The sequence below is a fragment of the Schistocerca americana genome, chromosome 5, assembly GCF_021461395.2.
Source record: "Schistocerca americana isolate TAMUIC-IGC-003095 chromosome 5, iqSchAmer2.1, whole genome shotgun sequence".
Lineage (NCBI taxonomy): Eukaryota > Metazoa > Arthropoda > Insecta > Orthoptera > Acrididae > Schistocerca > Schistocerca americana.
In genome coordinates, this window is record NC_060123.1 from 227,844,950 (window position 1) to 227,866,435 (window position 21,486).

Genomic DNA, 21,486 nt, shown 5'->3' on the forward strand with positions numbered 1-21,486 from the left:
GTCGCGTATGGTTCGCGGGAAGAACGACTGTCTGAAAGCCTCCGTGCGCCTCGAATCTCTCTAATTTTACATTCGCGATCTCCTCGGGAGGTATAAGTAGGGGGAAGCAAATATATTCGATACCTCATCCAGAAACGCACCCTCTCGAAACCTGGCGAGCAAGCTACACCGCGATGCAGAGCGCCTCTCTTGCAGAGTCTGCCACTTGCGTTTGCTAAACATCTCCGTAACGCTATCACGGTTACCACATAACCCTGTGACGAAACGCGCCGCTCTTCTGTGGATCTTCTCTATTTCCTCCGTCAACCCGGTCTGGTACGGATCCCACATTGATGAGCAATACTCAAGTATAGATCGAACGAGTGTTTTGTAAGCCACCTCCTTTCTTGATGGACTACATTTTCGAAGGACTCTCCCAATGAATCTCAACCTGGTACCCGCCTTACCAACAATTAATTTTATACGATCATTCCACTTCAAATCGTTCCGCACGCATACTCCCAGATATTTTACAGAAGTAACTGCTACCACTGTTTGTTCCGCTATCATATAATCATACGATAAAGGATCCTTCTTTCTATGTATTCGCAATACATTACATTTGTCTATGTTAAGGGTCAGTTGCCACTCCCTGCATCAAGTGCCTATCCGCTGCAGATCTTCCTGCATTTCGCTACAATTTTCTGATGCTACAACTTCTCTGTATACTACAGCATCATCCGCGAAAAGCCGCATGGAACTTCCGACACTATCTACTAGGTCATTTATATATATTGTGAAAAGCAATGGTCGCATAACACTCCCCTGTGGCACGCCAGAGGTTACTTTAACGTCTGTAGATGTCTCTCCATTGATAACAACATGCTGTGTTCTGTTTGCTAAAAACTCTTCAATCCAGCCGCACAGCTGGTCTGATATTCCGTAGGCTCTTACTTTGTTTATCAGGCGACAGTGCGGAACTGTATCGAACGCCTTCCGGAAGTCAAGGAAAATAGCATCTACCTGGGAGCCTGTATCTAATATTTTCTGGGTCTCATGAACAAATAAAACGAGTTGGGCCTCACACGATCGCTGTTTCGGGAATCCGTGTTGATTCCTACAGAGTAGATTCTGGGTTTCCAAAAACGACATGATATTCGAGCGTTGTTCCCAGGATTTTAAAGTATATACGAGACGTGAACAGCGCCAGAAGTTTAGTGATTACTGTGAAGGACGCGAAGATGCCCGTACTCCTGGAAGACAGCGTTATCGGCACCTGACAGTCTGAAATGGGTCTCATTGTGGGTCTCCATTTCGCCGCCTGATCGAATCGTGCAACCCCGCACCGTTGGTTGGAGACTAGCAGCAATTTACAATGGCGACATGTATGATCGCCGAAATATTGTGCCCGTTGGACACTATAGACCGGCAGCACACCCGTGGATATTTTGACAATGTTAACAACGTTTGTTTTATTTAAAAAGTGAGTTTTCACATAAAAAATTCGTAGGCTATACTTTTCAGCACGTCCACGTGCATTCCTCAGGGAACTACAAAGCAGATCGAATGTGCGGACGAGATCATCAATAGCAGTGTTCCGCAAACGCTACAATCCATCGCATTTAGTCCTTTCCACACTTCGCCTCAGCAACACTTTCACTGCAACGAGTTTCAATATAAGTTGCAGTCCTTCGAAATGTGTCTATGAAAACATCAAAGTGATGCGGCCTTTCCATGAAAGATGATGTTCACGGATGAAGTACCATTTACGAACAATGGAGTAATCAGACTTCGGAGCACTGCTTACTGGTCAGCTGAAAATCCACACAGATAGAGGAAAATGGATAACCTTGTGCTATTGATACTTATAGACCTTCTTAAAAGAACATTTGGAAATCATTGGCTCGAACGTACCGGATACGCAAAAGGGCTGCACTCTCGGCAGACATTACACCTGTGGACTTTTATCTGTAGCGGAAAGTTTGGAACAAGTGGTCTATAAGGAAACACTGACAACTCACAAAGATATGATATGGCGTATAACACGAGCCTTGCTGTGATAAGTCAGATGAAATTGAATGTACGGTATTGTCTTTTTTTTTACTTTATTGTATTTCGATGCCCTCCGCCCCCCCCCCTCCCCCAAGAGAAGGGCAGGCTGGCAGCAGCATAATACGCTGCCCTGCGGCCTACACATAAAATTTAAAAAAATAATGAGGAGACATAACAATAAAAAGAAGAGATAAGACAGTGACTGTTTAAAACTGGACAAACATAAAAAACAAAGAGGTCACTGATGCTGCTTAAAAACACTTTGGAAATAGACAGGCACAATTATAAAACACGGCTACAGTCTGACTTCTGTTCGCAACACTTTAAAAAAGGGTCACACAACACTGAACACTCATGGAAAACACTGCACTATAGACTCCGAAGGCATGTTGGTATGGGGGGGGGGGGGGGGAAGGGGAGGACCGAGGCAGATGAGGGAGGAGGAAAAGTGGGGAGCCGATGGAGGGAGAGGGTACAGAAAAGGGGGGGAGTAGGCCAGACGTGAGAAAGGCGTGAGGAAGATAGTGGAGGGGAAACGAAAAAGACTCTGGGGGAGGAGGGAGGGAGAGAATAGAGTCAAGGAATGTAGGTGGAGAAAAAACAGGACAGAAGGGGGGGAGAGGGAGCCTGAGAAAAGGACAGAGGGCAGGAAGGGGAGGTGAGGATCATAGTTGATAGGAGGGATAACAGTGTTGTCTGTTCAGAATCGTTTTCACCTGTGTTATAACTGCACTGTACAAGCCATTCACAGAGAAAAGTAATATAAAATTCAAGCATACAGTGAGTTTGTGACTACAGGGCTAGTACAGCCAGTTATGAAGATCTTTATACAGGGTGGTCTATTGATAGTGACCAGGCCAAATATCTCACGAAATTAGCATCAAACGAAAAAATAAGAAGAACAAATCTGTTTGAGATGACGGGGAAAAACAGATGGTGCTACAGATGGCCCACTAGATGGCTCTGCCATAGGTCAAATTGATAGAAACTGCTTTTTAAAAATAGGTATCGCCATTTTTATTACATATTTGTATAGTATGTAAATAAATAGGAATGTTTGATTTGCAACATTTGTTTCGCTTTGTGATGGATGGCGCTGTAAAATTCTCACCAATGCAGCAATGCACCTTACAGCACTGTGTGCAATTCATTACTTAAAATAGGTATGACAATACGCTTGTCCCCTACCCCAACAGCAGAGGACATCATCCGCTTTGTCACCATAGTCTCTCAAAACATCCACCCCTTCCAATGCCCCCACACTCTTTCCCAAATCGCCCTTGCGTTTTGTATTCCACCTCACCACCTATGCCATCTACTCCCACAACCAGGACCACTTCACCTTCACCCCCCTCACCACCCTCATCTAAATCTCCCCTACTATGGTGCAACAACATCACAGTATCCTTTAGCATGATATCTGCTCCCTGCCCACTTACAAACTCCTCTTCCTCCACACCCTCCATTGACACCACATGGATGCCTTCATCCTAAATGAAACCTTCCTTCATATCTCCATCTCCACAGCTCCTTACACCCTCCACTGCAACAATAACCCGTACCCCCTGGTGCATGGCAGGGTTGCTATCGGCCACCTCAAGCACCACCTTGTTCGGCCCCAACCTCTCCTCAAAAATCCTACCAAGCATCTCATCATGCTCAGCCTCTTCTTCCCCACCTGTACTGTCACATGTGCCACCATCTACATCCGCCCTCATGGGGATCCCATACGATTACCTGGCCCACATTGACTGCACCTTCTCCACCTACTTGATTGCCACAGACCTCAATACTCACAGCTGTGCTCCTCTCTACCTTCTCAGCCTCCATATCCTTCATCAGGGCAATTTCCAGCTCCTCTCCCTCCTGGATGATGAACTTCGCCATGATGTCTACCCTTCCTAGCAACTGTAGTCTGGCCTTGACCCCTCCTCACCAGGGCCTCCCTTTTCCCTCCCCTCCTTCCCCCAGAGCAGTTTTTCCTCCTTCCCCCTCCTGAGTCTCTGCCCCCCCCCTCCATGGCTGTTTTCCTCTCCCTACCTTCACTTCCCAGCCCCCTTCAGCGTGCCCCCACACTGCCTCCCTTCTCTCCCCGACTCTAGCACCGCCCCTTCTCCCCCTTCTCCCTCGTATCCTTACCTGTGGCAGATCCACCCAGTTTGTTCTTCGTCATCAGTGTCCTACATCAGTGTTGTGTTCGAAAAATGATTCAAGTGGCTCTGAGCACTATGGGACTTCATCTGAGGTCATCAGTCCCCTAGAACGTGGAACTACTTAAACCTAACTAACCTAAGGACATCACACACATCCATGCTCGAAGCAGGATTCGAACCTGCGACTGTAGCGGTCGCGCGGTTCCAGACTGAAGCGCCTAGAACCACTCGGCCACAGCTGCCGGCTGTTGTGTTCGGTGCCAATCTACAGTGACATCAAGTGCTGTGGTTTTAATCGTATGCTTGACTTTATGATCCTGCTGTACTTCGCCTTGTGTTCTTTTAATGGTTACAGTGTGTGGTTTTTTGTGTAATATATTTTTTTAAAATTTGATCTCCATTTTTACGGTTACCCCCTTTTGTATGCTCTCTTCCATTATGTTCCCCCTTTTACATCTATGTTCCGTCCTATTTTCTCCTTTATGTTGTTTTAAATGTCTTCCTGTTACGTACTTCCTGTCTCTCGGCTGAAAAGCGGCGCCTATGCTGCTGCCAGCCCGCCCCGGGTGGGGAATTGAAATACAATAAAGGAAAAAAATGCTTGTCCAGTCATAATAATTACACGGAAGAAATAATCTTGTTAAAATGGAACGTTTAACAGTCGCAGAAAATGTAGATCTGGTGTTTATTTGTGGTTATTGTTATCAAAATGTGCTATGTATGTTAATCGTTATCCTGACAGACAGCATCTAAATGTCCGGACCTTTCGTCGGATAGTTAATGTTTCTAAAGAAACCGGAAGTGTTCAACCAAACAAGAAGACGCAACCAAGAACTGCAACAAATGGAGATGCCCAAATAAGTGTTTTCGCTGCAGTTGAGGCTAATCCGCACGTCATTAATAGACAAATTGAGCGGGAATCGGGAATTTCAAAAACGTCTGTTTTGAGAATTCTACATTTCACTCTTACCATATTCCTATACACCAGGAATTGCATGGCGATGATTTTGAACGTCGTGTAAATTTTTGCCACTATGCATAAAATAAATTATGAGACTTTAACAGTTTTTTTAAGAGTTCTATTTAGTGACGAAACGTCATTCACAAACAGAGGTAACGTAAACCGGCATAATATGCACTATTTGGCAACGGAAAATCCACGATTGATGCGACAAGTGGAACATCAGCGACACTGGCGGGTTAATGTGAGGTGTGGAATTATGGGAGGACATCTAATTGGCCCATATTTTATCGATGGCAATCTAAATGGCGCAATGTACGCCAATTTCTTAATGTTTTACCGATTCTAGTACAAGATGTTTCACTTCATGACAGAATGGCGATGTACTCTCCACATGATGGATGTCCAGCACATGGCACGCGTGCAGTTGAAGCGGTATTAAATAGAATATTTAATGACAGGTGGATTGGTCGTAGAAGTACCATACCATGGCCTGCACGTTCACCGGACCTTACGTCTCTGGACTTCTTTCTTTGGGGAAAATTGAAAGATATTTGGTATTGTGATCCATCGACAACGCCTGAAAACATACGTCAGGACATTGTCAATGCACATATGCAGCAATTACTGAAGGCGATCTACTCGCAGGTGAGAGGAATTTTGTTACGTGTTTTGCCAAATGCATTACAGTTGATAGACACAATTTTGAGCATTTATTATACACTCCTGGAAATTGAAATAAGAACACCGTGAATTCATTGCCCCAGGAAGGGGAAACTTTATTGACACATTCCTGGGGTCAGATACATCACATGATCACACTGACAGAACCACAGGCACATAGACACAGGCAACAGAGCATGCACAATGTCGGCACTAGTACAGTGTATATCCACCTTTCGCAGCAATGCAGGCTGCTATTCTCCCATGGAGACGATCGTAGAGATGCTGGATGTAGTCCTGTGGAACGGCTTGCCATGTCATTTCCACCTGGCGCCTCAGTTGGACCAGCGTTCGTGCTGGACGTGCAGACCGCGTGAGACGACGCTTCATCCAGTCCCAAACATGCTCAATGGGGGACAGATCCGGAGATCTTGCTGGCCAGGGTAGTTGACTTACACCTTCTAGAGCACGTTGGGTGGCACGGGATACATGCGGACGTGCATTGTCCTGTTGGAACAGCAAGTTCCCTTACCGGTCTAGGAATGGTAGAACGATGGGTTCGATGACGGTTTGGATGTACCGTGCACTATTCAGTGTCCCCTCGACGATCACCAGTGGTGTACGGCCAGTGTAGGAGATCGCTCCCCACACCATGATGCCGGGTGTTGGCCCTGTGTGCCTCGGTCGTATGCAGTCCTGATTGTGGCGCTCACCTGCACGGCGCCAAACACGCATACGACCATCATTGGCACCAAGGCAGAAGCGACTCTCATCGCTGAAGACGACACGTCTCCATTCGTCCCTCCATTCACGCCTGTCGCGACACCACTGGAGGCGGGCTGCACGATGTTGGGGCGTGAGCGGAAGACGGCCTAACGGTGTGCGGGACCGTAGCCCAGCGTCATGGAGACGGTTGCGAATGGTCCTCGCCGATACCCCAGGAGCAACAGTGTCCCTAATTTGCTGGGAAGTGGCGGTGCGGTCCCCTACGGCACTGCGTAGGATCCTACGGTCTTGGCGTGCATCCGTGCGTCGCTGCGGTCCGGTCCCAGGTCGACGGGCACGTGCACCTTCCGCCGACCACTGGCGACAACATCGATGTACTGTGGAGACCTCACGCCCCAGGTGCTGAGCAATTCGGCGGTACGTCCACCCGGCCTCCCGCATGCCCACTATACGCCCTCGCTCAAAGTCCGTCAACTGCACATACGGTTCACGTCCACGCTGTCGCGGCATGCTACCAGTGTTAAAGACTGCGATGGAGCTCCGTATGCCACGGCAAACTGGCTGACACTGACGGCGGCGGTGCACAAATGCTGCGCAGCTAGCGCCATTCGACGGCCAACATCGCGGTTCCTGTTGTGTCCGCTGTGCCGTGCGTGTGATCATTGCTTGTACAGCCCTCTCGCAGTGTCCGGAGCAAGTATGGTGGGTCTGACACACCGGTGTCAATGTGTTCTTTTTTCCATTTCCAGGAGTGTATTAAAGAGGTTATTACATTTGCTCATGCAGTAACAGCATGCGTTCCCATAATTTTTAATAAGGTCACAAAAGTAAATGTATCACACTGGACCAACAGAAATCAAGTCCAAACGTAACTACTTTTTGTGTTTTAATTTAAAAAACCACATTGTTACCAACTGCTCATCTAAATGGCTGAGGCATAAGTGTTAGAATATTACAGTGTCATCCATCACAAAGCGAAACAAATGTTCCAAATCAAACATTTCTATTTATTTACTACTATTTACATACTATACGAACATGTAATAAAAACTGGGAGTACTTATTTAAAAAAAATTTGACCTATGGCAGCGCCATCTGGTGGGCCATCCATAGCGCCATGGGTTTTCCCCCGTCACGCTCGAAGAGATTTGTTGTTCTTATTTTTTCGTTTGATGCTAATTTCGTGAGATATTTGGCACGGACAGTGTAAATGGACCACCCTGTATAACGGACGGCTCTGCTGTGGCGGACCTTAGAGGCAGGTTGACTTCAGAGGGTTTCGAGACGGCGTCCGCAGCGGCATCTAGTGCTGTGCGGCCTCTTTTTGATACACCCTCTATTCCAAATTTTGATTTATGGCATTGATATCTGAAATTTCAACGCGGAAATCAGTCAAATACTGAGCGAGCAATCGAAAGAGGGATGTTCGGAATTGTTAACAAACGGTTCAAATGGCTCTGAGTACTATGGGGCTCAACATCTGAGGTCATCACTCCCCTAGAACTTAGAATTGCTTGAACCTAACTAACCTAAGGACATCACATACATCCATGCCCGAGGCAGGATTCGAACCTACGACCGTAGCAGCAGCGCGGTTCCGGACTGAAGCGCCTAGAACCGCTCGGCCACAGCGGCCGGCAATTGTTAACAGATACAGGGAAATAAACAGGCGCGGAAGACTTAATTGAAATTGATGTCAATCAAATGAAGTTGGGTGGGTCACGTAGTCAAGAAAAAAACGTTATCAAAATCTCACGTCACCTTTTTAATTAACAACAGAATACATTATTAAAACGGATAAGGTTTTGTGTTGTAAAATTAGTCCCAAACATAGACAATATTGAAGTGCCCACCAATCTTTATGGCCTCTCTGAACTGAGCTGAATGCCTTACACGTGTGCATGCCCGGGATTTCCTGTTTCGAAACAATTGCTGCACAAGTGACAAATTCCATTCGGGGAGCTCCTTGCCGTGCCGGTCGAAATCATTGCATGTCAGTCAGTGAGTCAGTCGTGATATACTTCAACACATATAAAGACGATGTTATTGGGTCAACATGAAAAAAAAACATTTACACTTCGTATGATAAGCAGCATGTCGACGAGTCGAAACAAAAGTGCCAGCAAGAAGTTAATTGTCTGTGTAAAGAATCTAAGCTGAAGTTCACCGACAAGAATTCTCTTCTTAATCAGTAACTAAGGGACTAAAAATCTAGGTAATCATACCGTTCAAAGGAATGCAGAAACAACGTTGTCTTTCATCTGCAAAGTACATAAAGGTTCATTGACTAAACTGCATGCGGACAGGTCTCGAAAGACCCAAACGTATCGACGGACCGCCGAATCATCCTCCGCTAAGCGACACTGGATGAGGATATGGATATACACTATGTGATCAAAAGTATCCGGACACCCCAAAAACACGCGTTATTCATATTAGGTGCATTGTGCGGCCACCTACTGCCACGTACACCATATCAGCGACCTCAGTAGTCTTTAGACATCGTGAGAGAGCAGAATGGATCGCTCCGCGGAACTCACGGACTTCGAACGTGGTCAGGTGATTGGGTGTCACTTGTGTCACACGTCTGCACGCGAGATTTCCACACTCCTAAACATCCCTAGGTCCACTGTTTCCGATGTGATAGTGAAGTGGAAACGTGAAGGGACACATACAGCACAAAAGCGTACAGGCTGACCTCGTCTATTGACTGATAGAGGTCGCCGACAGTTGAAGAGGGTCGTAATGTATAATAGGCATCACACAGGAATTCCAAACTGCATCGGGGTCCACTGCAAGTACTATGACAGTTATGCGGGAGGTGAGAAAACTTGGATTTCATGGTCGAGCGGCTGCTCATAAGCCACACATCACGCCGGTAAATGCAAACGACGCCTCGATTGGTGTAAGAACCGTAAACATTGGACGATCGAACAGTGGAAAAACGTAGTGTGGAGTGAGGAATTACGATACACAATGTGGCGATACGATGGCAGGGTGGGGGTATGGCGAATGCCCGGTGAACGTCATCTGCCAGCGTGTGTAGTGCCAACTGTAAAATTCGGAGGCGGTGGTGTTTTGGTGTGATCGTGTTTTTCATGGAGGGGGCTTGCACCCCTTGTTGTTCTGCTTGGCACTATCACAGCACAGGCCGACATTGATGTTTTAAGCACCTTCGTGCTTCCCACTGTTGAAGAGCAATTCGGGGATGGCGAGTGCGTCTTTCAACACGCTCGAGAACCTGTTCATAATGCACGGCATGTGGCGGAGTGGTTACACGACATTAACATCCATATAATGGACTGGCCTGCACAGAATCCTGGCCTGAATCCTACAGAACAGCTTTGGGATGTTTTTGAACGCCGACTTCGTGCCGGGCCTCACCGACCGACAGTGATACCTCTCCTCAGTGCAGCACTACGTGGAGAAAGGGCTGCCATTGCCCAAGAAACCTTCCACCACCTGATTGAACCTATGCCTGCGAGAGCGGAAGCTGTCATCAAGGCAAAGGTGAGCTAACACCATATTGAATTCCAGCATTACCGATGGAGGGCGCCGCAAACTTGTAAGTCATTTTCAGCCGGTTGTCCGGATACTTTTGATCATATAGTGTATGTGATCTGCAAACCGCTCTTCCGGCCGTTGTCAGTTTTTTAGTTTTCGTGACCGGAGCCGCTGCTTCTTAATCAAGTAGCTCCTCAGTTTGCCTAACGAGGGCTGAGTGCTCTCCGTTTGCCAACAGCGTTCGGCAGACCGGATGGTGACCCATCCAAGTGTTAGCCAAGCCCGACAACGCTTAACTTCGGTGATCCTACAGGAACCGCTCCTACCACTGCGGTAACGCCGTTGGCAATTACTGCATATAATACAACAATAAAAGGTCAGTGTTTCAGGGATCCGTCAAAACGGTTAATACACTACTGGCCATTAAAACTGCTACACCAAGAAGAAATGCAGATGATAAATGGGTATTCATTGGACAAATATATTATACTAGAACTGGCATGTGATTACATTTTCACGCAGTTTGGGTGCACAGATCCTGAGAAATCAGTACCCAGAACAACCACCTCTAGCCGTAATAACGGCATTGATACGCCTGGGCATTGAGTCAAACAGAGCTTGGATTGCGTTTACAGGTACAGCTGCCCATGCAGCTTCAACACGATACCACAGAGTAGTGACTGGCGTATTGTGACGAGCCAGTTGCTCGGCCACCATTGACCAGACGTTTTCATTTGGTGAGAGATCTGGAGAATGTGATGGCAAGGGCAGCAGTCGAACATTTTCTGTATCCAGAAAGGCCCGCACAGGACCTGCAACATGCGGTCGTGCATTATCCTGTTGAAATGTAGGGTTTCGCAGGGACCGAATGAGGGGTAGAACCAAGCGTCTCAACACATCTGAAATGTAACGTCCACTGTTCAAAGTACCGTCAATGCGAGCAAGAGGTGACCGAGACGCGTAACCAATGGCACCCCATGCCATCACGCCGGGTGATACGCCAGTATGGCGATGACGAATACATGCTTCCAATGTGCGTTCACCGCGATGTCGCCAAACACAGATGCGACCATCATGATGCTGTAAACAGAACCTGAATTCATCCGAAAAAATGACGTTTTGCTATTCGTGCACCCAAGTTCGTCGTTGAGTAAACCATCGTAGGCGCTCCTGTCTGTGATGCAGCGTCAAGGGTAACCGCAGTCATGGTCTCCGAGCTGATAGTCCATGCTGCTGCAGACGTCGTCGAACTGTTCGTGCAGATGGTTGTTGTCTTGGAAACGTCCCCATCTGTTGACTCAGGGATCGAGACGTGGCTGCACGATCCGTTACAGCCATGCGGATCAGATGCCTGTCATCTCGACTGCTAGTGATACGAGGCCGTTGGGTTCCAGCACGGCGTTCCGTATGACCCTCCTGAACCCACCGATTCCATATTCTGCTAACAGTCATTGGATCTCTGCCAACGCGAACAGCAACGTCGCGATACGATAAACCGCAATCGCGATAGGCTACAATCTGACCTTTATCGAAGTCGGAAACGTGATGGTACGCATTTCTCCACCTTAAGAGAGGCATCATAACAACGTTTCACCAGGCAACACCGGTCAACTGCTGTTTGTGTATGGGAAATCGGTTGGAAACTTTCCTCATGTCAGCACGTTGTAGGTGTCGCCACCGGCGCCAACCTTGGGTGAGTGCTCTGAAAAGGTAATGATTTGCATATCACAGCATCTTCTTCATGTCGGTTAAATTTCGCGTCTGTAGCACGTCATCTTCGTGGTGTAGCAATTTTAATGGCCAGTAGTGTAATATTTCACAGAGCCTTTTTGTCCAGCTGCCTCTGCAGGCTATTCGTAAATGCTGTATAATTATTACGACCCATCTCTTTTGATGGATGATCAGGCTGTCCGTAACAGATGCTGCAAGACTTGTGAAATTGGGGAAACGTAGGCCCGCGGTGCGTGCAACCCAGGGAGCACCTGTGGTCAGCGTTCGACCAGGGTGTTCCCTCACCCGTCGGGCTGAGGAGCTGTTGTGCGGCGTACACGATAACCTGGAGTGGCTGCAAGAAAAGTTTGTAGTTTCGTCTAATGACTGTCTTCCTGTACTACCAAAAGACTTGGATGTCATGTGACCAATCATGAAAATACAGGAAGCACATGTATGCCCATGGAGTGAGCGAAGAATATGGGAAGGTAATGTCGCAGCCTATTTTGTATTTGCTCATTTGCGAAAATTATTTACAGAAACCAGGATATGCAGAGAGCTATTTGGCAGCTTTCAGGACAGTTAATTTAATTAAACTTGTTATAGTGCACCTTGAACGTAGTTACCGTTTTCACCTCTAATGTCACATAAAAAGTTTAGTACTAGGTATGATCAAGATATTCCGGAACATTCGTAATTTCCGGCCGGGGTGACCGAGCGGTTCTAGGCGCTTCAGTATGGAACCGCGCGGCCGCTACCGTCGCAGGTTCGAGTCCTGCCTCGGGCATGGATGTGTGTGATGTCCTTAGGTTAGTTAGGTTTAAGTAGTTCTAATTTCTAGGGGACTGATGACCTCAGATTTTAAGTCCCATAGTGCTCAGAGCCATTTGAACATTCATAATTTCGCGCCAATCGTGTGCTGGAGCTAAGTGCAGTTGGCACCCCTGCACATACATGTGTTTAATATGTAACTGCTTGAAGTTTCGTTGTTGTGGCAGTTAGTTATTGTTCAGTGCTGTATTGAGTAGACCGTTGTATCGCACAGTTTGCGAATTTAGAGATAGCAGAGCTAGAGGAGCAACGCCTCCGCATAAATTTTGCGTGAAAGTCAAGAAAACCTATACAGACACACACGAAATGATACAGGAGGTCTACAGTGATTCTCGGTGTTACCAATGCTTCACACGGTCTAACAATGGCCGGACCGAAGTTAAAGGTGACCCTCGTTCGGGACGCCCTTCGACGTCTACCGACGTCGCTCACGCTAGGAACTTCAACGAAGTTGTGCGTGCCAGTCGGAGACTGAATATCCAAGAGATTGCAGAGAATGTAACATTTCAGTTGGATCACGTCATGAAATCCTGACACCTTCGCCTCGCCATCTGTAAAGAGCTTTTGGATCGCAGAAATGAGAGACAGATGTTCCTTAAGAGAATCCTAACTGGTGATGAGATGTGGTTATGATGTTGAGAGCAAGGATCAGTCTTTACAATGGCTCGTCAGGTCAGGTCAAATTTCAGAGCCATGCTGATAGTATTCTTTGAGTTTGAAGGATTAGTTCATCATGAATTCGTGCCACAGGGGCTAACTGTTAGTCGATGGTACTATCTGGACGTGTTGCGACGGCTGCGAGAAATTGTGAGAAGGGAACAGCGTGAAGTGTGACAAGACAATGCATGGCGTCACGATACCACCCCCCGCCCCCCCTCATCCCTCCGCATATTCATCCTTGTTGGTTCGTGACTATTGCGCAAAAAATGAAATCACTGCGGTGCTTCATCCTCCGCACTTTCCACACATGACCCCTGTGGACATTTTTTATTTCCTAAGTAGAAAACCGAGTTGAAAGGTCGAAGATTTGCAATGCTAGACGAGATAAAAGAAAGTTCGCAGACGGCGCTTCGTGCGATCTAGCAAGAGGCGTACCAGCACTGCTTCTGGAAGTGGAAACGGCGTTGGGAGAGGTGTATCAATTGTGGAGGAGAGTATTTCGACGGAGACCAAGCAGAATCAGTTAAAGGTTAGCGCAGAAAAATTTTGTGGACAAAGTTCCGGAATTTTTTGAACAGGCCTCTTACGTAGAAGATATTATATACGTATATTTAGTGGTATGAAACAAAAACATGCACAATTTAATTATTTAAAAACTACAGGGTAAATCTAACGTGAGAGCAGGAGAGTATCACTAAATCTCACCATGTCACACTAAGAAAGGTACAAATTGACAAAATACGCTCACGTAATTAATGGACGTCCCCTATGCGGAGTAGAGACGAATGAGCAATCATTCCGGCAACGATTCGGGTCTCAAATTGAAGAATCTACCGACAGAAGCGACTTTGACAGGCGCCAGATTGTTATGACTCCGCGCTTAGAACGGGTATGTCGGAAACGGTAAAACTGGTTCTCTGTCCGCTGGCTACTATCGTGAGCATCTATGAAAAGTGGTTGAGAGACGGCAAAACCACTACTAGGTGACAAGGCGTCGGACGTCCACGTTTCACCACAACGCGTGGGAGGTCGGAGGCTCGCCCTATCCGTAAAGCACCGTATTGTAGCTGACCTGATGCCAGACTACTGTGTCGGTGCTGAAACACGCCATCGCCATCAAGAAAGGCACTACGCGAAGCGATTGCGGTGGCTCGCAAAAATGTGCACATTGAAACTTCCTGGCAGATTAAAACTGTGTGCCGGACCGAGACTCGAACTCGGGACCTTTGCCTTTCGCGGGCAAATGCTCTACCAACTGAGCTACCCAAGCACGACTCACGCCCCGTCCTCACAGCTTTAATTCCGCCAGTACCTCGTCTCCTACGTTCCAAACTTCACAGAAGCTCTCCTGGTAGAGCACATGCCCGCGAAAGGCAAAGGTCCCGAGTTCGAGTCTCGGTCCGGCACACAGTTTTAATATGCCAGGAAGTTTCAATGTGCACATTATTGCGAGCCACCACAATCGCTTCGCGTAGTGTCTTTCTCGATGGCGATGGCGTGTTTCAGCACGATAACTGTTACGGATCGAAATTCCAGAATCGAGATACAATGGTTTATAGAGATTGATAGTTTACATCTAAAACTTAATGATTACTCTGCAATTCACTATTAAGTGTTTGGCACAGGGATCATCGAACCTCCTTCAAGTTATTTCCCTACCGTTCCGCTCTCTTACAGCGCGCGGGAGAAAGAACATTTAAATCATCCCCTGGCAGCTCTGATTTGTCTTAATTTATTACGATGACCATTCCTTCCCAAATAGGATAGCACCACAAAAATATTTTCACATGCTGAGGAAAAAGTTTGTGACTGAAATAGTGAACCCTCGCCATAAAATTAGCGGGCACCAGCTCCTCGACCACGAAACAACTGCCCGTAATTTACAGGAATAGCGTGTCCTGTGCAAAGACATCTGGTGTCGCTTACTTTTTGAAATGTGCCAGATACTTGCGAATCAATACCACGCGCATTCGCCGTTCGATTGCGTTTCTAAAGTACATCACCTTGCTAATAAGCAGGTGGCCATAGCGTTTTGGCTCATCAGTGAAGGTAAGATGACGTTAGAAAAGATGCAGCAACAATAGTGATGTGTATTTCTGAATGTGAAACCGTTAGGAAATCTTTTATACAACAGTGGACGTTAAGTGACTGGTGATGACACTATTTGAATATTATGTAAACTGTTACTATGCTAAGAAGAGATACTGAATATTTTTGTTTAGTTTTATGCTTCTCTATTTTTAATTTTTGATTTTACTTACTGGAACACAATATATCATTGAAATAATGGATCACGAAATGCAGAAGATGAAATCGAGTTCATACAACCCTCATTTTGTGTTACGTTTAGCTGTGATATCACTGAGGGTCTTTGTGCTGTATCTTTCGCAGGGGCCTCGAGAAAACATTCACACTCTTGTTATCGGAACGTCCGATAGAGATTACACGCGTCCCATGTTAGAGAAAAGTGGTCTCTTATCTCGCTCTGTTTTGTTTGTGTTGTAACACAGAATACATAGGTCCAATGTATCATACTACTGCCTTCTGCGAGAGGATGTTTCACAACGTTTACTGTCCAAAATTAATAAAATGGAGCTTAGGGAATGACTGAGATACAGCAGGATTAGATATAACAGATAATGGAAATGTCGTGTGGCTAGGGCCTCCCGTCGGGTAGACCGTTCGCCTGGTGCAGGTCTTTCGATTTGACGCCACTTCGGCGACCTGCGCGTCGATGGGGATGAAATGATGATGATTAGGACAACACAACACCCAGTCCCTGAGCGGAGAAAATTTCCGACCCAGCCGGGAATCGAACCCGGGCCCTTTGGATTGACAGTCTGTCACGCTGACCACTCAGCTACCGGGGCGGATATAACAGATAAGAAGACCGAACTGCCGCAGATCACGTTTGGCGACCGAACTCGGTAAAGAAGTGCAGATACTACATGGCCAGGTTCACAGGTCTCTCTACCTACCGGTCAAACGTCAGAAGAAATAGCGATTATATGTCTCTGAACATTATGTAGCTAATCTGTTCTCAACTTCGCTATCGTTATGTGAGAGTGTTCTTAAGTTCCTTAGTGGGTTACTTTTGAATTTTCGAAGAGTCTCGTGGATGGTCATCAACACTCGGAATCCGGAAGCAGTTTTGACAAGGGAATGAGAAGAGATTGAAGTAGAGAGGACGTAAAATGCAGACGACTATAGTAAGGAATGTATTTCGGGAAAAGAGAAATTTGTTAACATCGAATAAAAATTTTGAGTGTTATGAAGACTTTTCTGACAGTGTCTGTACAGAGCGTAGCCTTGTACGGAAACAAAGAGTGGTTGATAAGCAGTTGAGACCAGAATAGAATACAAACTTTTGATCTGTGATGATGTAACAGAATGGATACATAGTATACCTAATCAGGACGTTTTAATGTGTTTGTAAAAAATAAAGTTGAATGTTGTGAACTGTCACTGCACTGAACTGGTTTTCCATTCTTGACGTCGTTTGTGTCTGTGTTGTGATCTCGAATAATACAAGTGGTGTAATTACAGAAAGGCGTATGATAACTGCCTGAAACTGTGTAACTGTATTTCAATTAACATTTTCTAAATTAATTGCAAATGTGAAACTGTCTGTTCAGTAAGCTGCCCTGAGAAATTTTGCTTTGTGCAGTGCAATGGACAGTGGCACAACGTGTTCTGTCAGAAAACGTGAAATGCAGTTTCAACACACAAAACTAGCAGAATAATAATGGTACATAAAATTACAAATCGAATTTTGAAAGATTAAATAACCAAAATACTCTGTGATCTTACGTAATCAGACTGACTACATAAAGTTCCAAACACTGAATGATACGCAGGTGAATGTAACACTGTACAGTAGGAATGAGACAGTCTGACTTTACCTGATCTGAGCCGGTATTAATTTTTAAATGCAACGCATGACTGCAAATGATTTAACTGAGACCTGACTGTAATTTCAGACTGGCCCTAAAAAACTTATGCAGCTTACCTGTGGCAACGGAAACTCGGCACTGCTCGAAAGTGATGAACATAAAAATACAGCGCAGCAGCAAATCAGCTAAATAAAAGAAAATCCTTGCACATTGCAATTATCCAAGGACATGCAACTCTGCTAAAGACATTAAACTTCAGCTTTACTTTTGTCCAACTGTGTTCCGCTCAGTGCAGTATGGCGATACACACAGTCAAATATAAAATTCCTGAGAAGGTATTTACTGAATGATGTAAAAGAGACTATCATTCAAAAACTATGTTTAAATCCTAATACCTTCCTCAATCGTTACCTCCGTCTTTAGAAGCAAAACCTACTTCTCATTACAAATACAGAGCTATTCAAAAAGATGGAACAGATTTCAAACATTTTTTTGCTTCCGAACTACAAAAGATTGAAGCACAATTCCAACGTTCCTGGAAAGAGAAAAGTTCAATGTTTATGCATTCATTGTGATCACCATGCGTTACACGACTGATATCAAAACGGTAGTTAATTTCCTGCCACACACTAAACAGCTGGTCTCTCATTATCGAATTCACATTTTCAACAATGCGATGTCGTAGACTTTCAAGAGTGTCAGGTATAGGGGGGGGGGGGGGGGGGGGGGGGATAAAAACGCGGTCTTTCTACGTAACCCGACAGATAAAAGTCACAAGTCATGAGTCCTGGAGATCTGGGAGGCGACGGGCGATCAAAATGGTCTTCTTGTCCTCCTCTTTCAGTCCAACATCGCAGACCTCAGCTTGTAACTTTTATCTGTTAGATTACGTAAAAGACCGAGTTCTTAGCCCCCTATTGCCTGACCACTGCTGCCAACAGTTAAAGTGAGCTTCCCACCAGTTTCAAGTGCAAAAACCACCAGAAAACCACTAACAAAAATGTCCCTACTCTCACAATTGCTAGAATTTCCACTAAAATTTTTTAAATTCTTATGAAAGAAAACAAGTACATTAGTAATTAGTATCCATTACTATTAAGTAATAAAATATTCACAATCATTAACTGAACATACAATAAATAAATCAAGAATTCAAGCTCAGGAACACAAAAAAAGTTCTGTAACGACAGCTAATTATTTAAATGAATTCATCTTCCTCAGATGAATAATTTTTGTCTGCATCATCATCATCATCATCATCATCATTGTCGTCGGTTTCAGATTGACACGATTCTTCGGTACCGATTTGTTTTACAACGTTTATTGGAATTTCATATTCGTTGCAGCATTTTCCTTTCAATCTCAAATCTTAGCGTATTCTTAATATAGCAGTTAAGAGATTTAACTTCATTCTATTCCTCTGCTTGTTTTTTTATTACGTTCATACTGCTAAATAGTCTCTAAACATCGACATTGGAATAGGTCATTATTAGGAGAGTAATCGCAGAAGTCGCTAATTCATCAAATCTGGATTCCCTGTGAGCAACTTTGAAATGCAATACTTCATTCTAAAATTTTGTTGTATATTTGGTATCGTTCCAGTTCAACGAATGAATTTGTCGCCACTGATCATCCACCCTTGCTATAAATTCTACACTTTTATTGAGCTGAGCCAATACATCAAGTATATTTTCTTTCTGGTGATTAAGTGCTTGTTCAACACTTATTTTTGAGATTTTTTCATCAACGTCAAATTTTCTAGTAATCTGTTTTTTATTTCTTCAATCAGACATACTACAAATGTTATGTACCGATTATGTAACATTTCTTCATCTTCCCGTGGTAATTCTTTTTCTCTCAATTCAAGAAACTGCTTACAAAGCGGAATCCCAGAAAACATTTTCGATCGAAGAAATCACGAATATCTTGAGTAAAAATATTAACTTTATTTGCAGGTAATGTAACTTTGCTAACAAGCACATCTATCAGGTTAGTCAATTCACCAAAGAGTTTGGTGTGATCTGTATCTTTCGACTTGAACATTTTATTGGCTCTGTTTATTTCAATTAATATTGTATATAAAAATGAAATATATGCATAACCATGGACCTTGCCGTTGGTGGGGAGGCTTGCGTGCCTCAGCGATACAGATAGCCGTACCGTAGGTGCAACCACAACGGAGGGGTATCTGTTGAGAGGCCAGACAAACATGTGGTTCCTGAAGAGGGGCAGCAGCCTTTTCAGTAGTTGCAGGGGCAACAGTCTGGATGATTGACTGATCTGGCCTTGTAACATTAACCAAAACGGCCTTGCTGTGCTGGTACTGCGAACGGCTGAAAGCAAGGGGAAACTACAGCCGTAATTTTTCCCGAGGGCATGCAGCTTTACTGTATGGTTAAATGATGATGGCGTCCTCTTGGGTAAAATATTCCGGAGGTAAAATAGTCCCCCATTCGGATCTCCGGGCGGGAACTACTCAGGAGGACGTCGTTATCAGGAGAAAGAAAACTGGCGTTCTACGGATCGGAGCGTGGAATGTCAGATCCCTTAATCGGGCAGGTAGGTTAGAAAATTTAAAAAGGGAAATGGATAGGTTAAAGTTAAATATAGTGGGAATTAGTGAAGTTAGGTGGCGGGAAGAACAAGACTTTTGGTCAGGCGAATACAGGGTTATAAATACGAAATCAAAACGGGGGAATGCAGGAGTAGGTTTAATAATGAATAAAAAAATAGGAGTGCGGGTAAGCTACTACAAACAGCATAGTGAACGCATTATTGTGGCCAAGATAGACACGAAGCCTACGCCTACCACAGTAGTACAAGTTTATATGCCAACTAGCTCTGCAGATGACGAAGAAATTGAAGAAATGTATGATGAAATAAGAGAAATTATTCAGGTAGTGAAGGGAGACGAAAATTTAATAGTCATGGGTGACTGGAATTCGGTAGTAGGAAAAGGAAGAGAAGGAAACGTAGTAGGTGAATATGGATTGGGGGAAAGAAATGAAAGAGGAAGCCGTCTGGTAGAATTTTGCACAGAGCACAACTTAATGATAGCTAACACTTGGTTCAAGAATCATAAAAGAAGGTTGTATACATGGAAGAAGCCTGGAGATACTGACAGATTTCAGATAGATTATATAATGGTAAGACAGAGATTTAGGAGCCAGGTTTTAAATTGTAAGACGTTTCCAGGGGTAGATGTGGACTCTGACCACAATCTATTGGTTATTAACTGTAGATTAAAACTGAAGAAACTGCAAAAAGGTGGGAATTTAAGGAGATGGGACCTGGATAAACTGAAAAAACCAGAGGTTGTACAGAGTTTGAAGGAGAGCATAAGGGAACAATTGACAGGTATGTGGGAAAGAAATACACTAGAAGAAGAATGGGTAGCTTTGAGGGATGAAGTAGTGAAGGCAGCAGAGGATCAAGTAGGTAAAAAGACAAGGGATAGTAGAAATCCTTGGGTAACAGAAGAAATATTGAACTTAATTGATCAAAGGAGAAAATATAAAAATGCAATAAATGATGCAGGCAAAAAGGAATACAAACGTCTCAAAAATGAGATCGACAGGAAGTGCAAAATGGCTAAGCAAGGATGGCTAGAGGACAAATGTAAGGATGTAGAGGCTTGTCTCACCAGGGGTAAGATAGATACTGCCTACAGGAAAATTAAAGAGACCGTTAGAGAAAAGAGAACCACTTGTATGAATATCAAGAGCACAGATGGAAACCCAGTTCTAAGCAAAGAAGGGAAAGCAGAAAGGTGGAAGGAGTATATAGAGGGTCTATACAAGGGCGATGTACTCGAGGACAATATTATGGAAAATGAAGAGGATGTAGATGAAGATGAAATGGGAGATATGATACTGCGTGAAGAGTTTGACAGAGCACTGAGGGACCTGAGTCGAAACAGGGCACCGGGAGTAGACAACATTCCATTAGAACTACTGACAGCCTTGGGAGAGCCAGTCCTGACAAAACTCTACCATCTGGTGAGCAAGATATATGAGACAGGCGAAATACCCTCAGACTTCAAGAAGAATATAATAATTCGAATCCCAAAGAAAGCAGGTGTTGACAGATGTGAAAATTACCGAACTATCAGTTTAATAAGTCACGGCTGCAAAATACTAACACGAATTCTTTACAGACGAATGGAAAAACTAGTAGAAGCCGACCTCGGGGAAGATCAGTTTGGATTCCGTAGAAATATAGGAACACGTGAGGCAATATTGACCCTATGACTTATCTTAGAAGCTAGATTAAGGAAAGGCAAACCTACGTTTCTAGCATTTGTAGACTTCGAGAAAGCTTTTGATAATGTTGACTGGAATACTCTCATTCAAAT

General features: G+C 44.8%; 1 protein-coding gene and 1 non-coding gene across 2 annotated transcripts in view; one reads left to right on the forward strand and one right to left on the reverse strand.

The window, feature by feature from the left end:
* LOC124616279 overlaps window positions 1–21,486 on the forward strand; it is a 150,339-nt gene that overhangs the window by 801 nt on the left and 128,052 nt on the right. The window lies entirely within an intron of this gene.
* Trnas-cga lies at window positions 14,436–14,510 on the reverse strand. Its single transcript has one exon. It is a non-coding gene; the product is annotated as a tRNA-Ser (tRNA).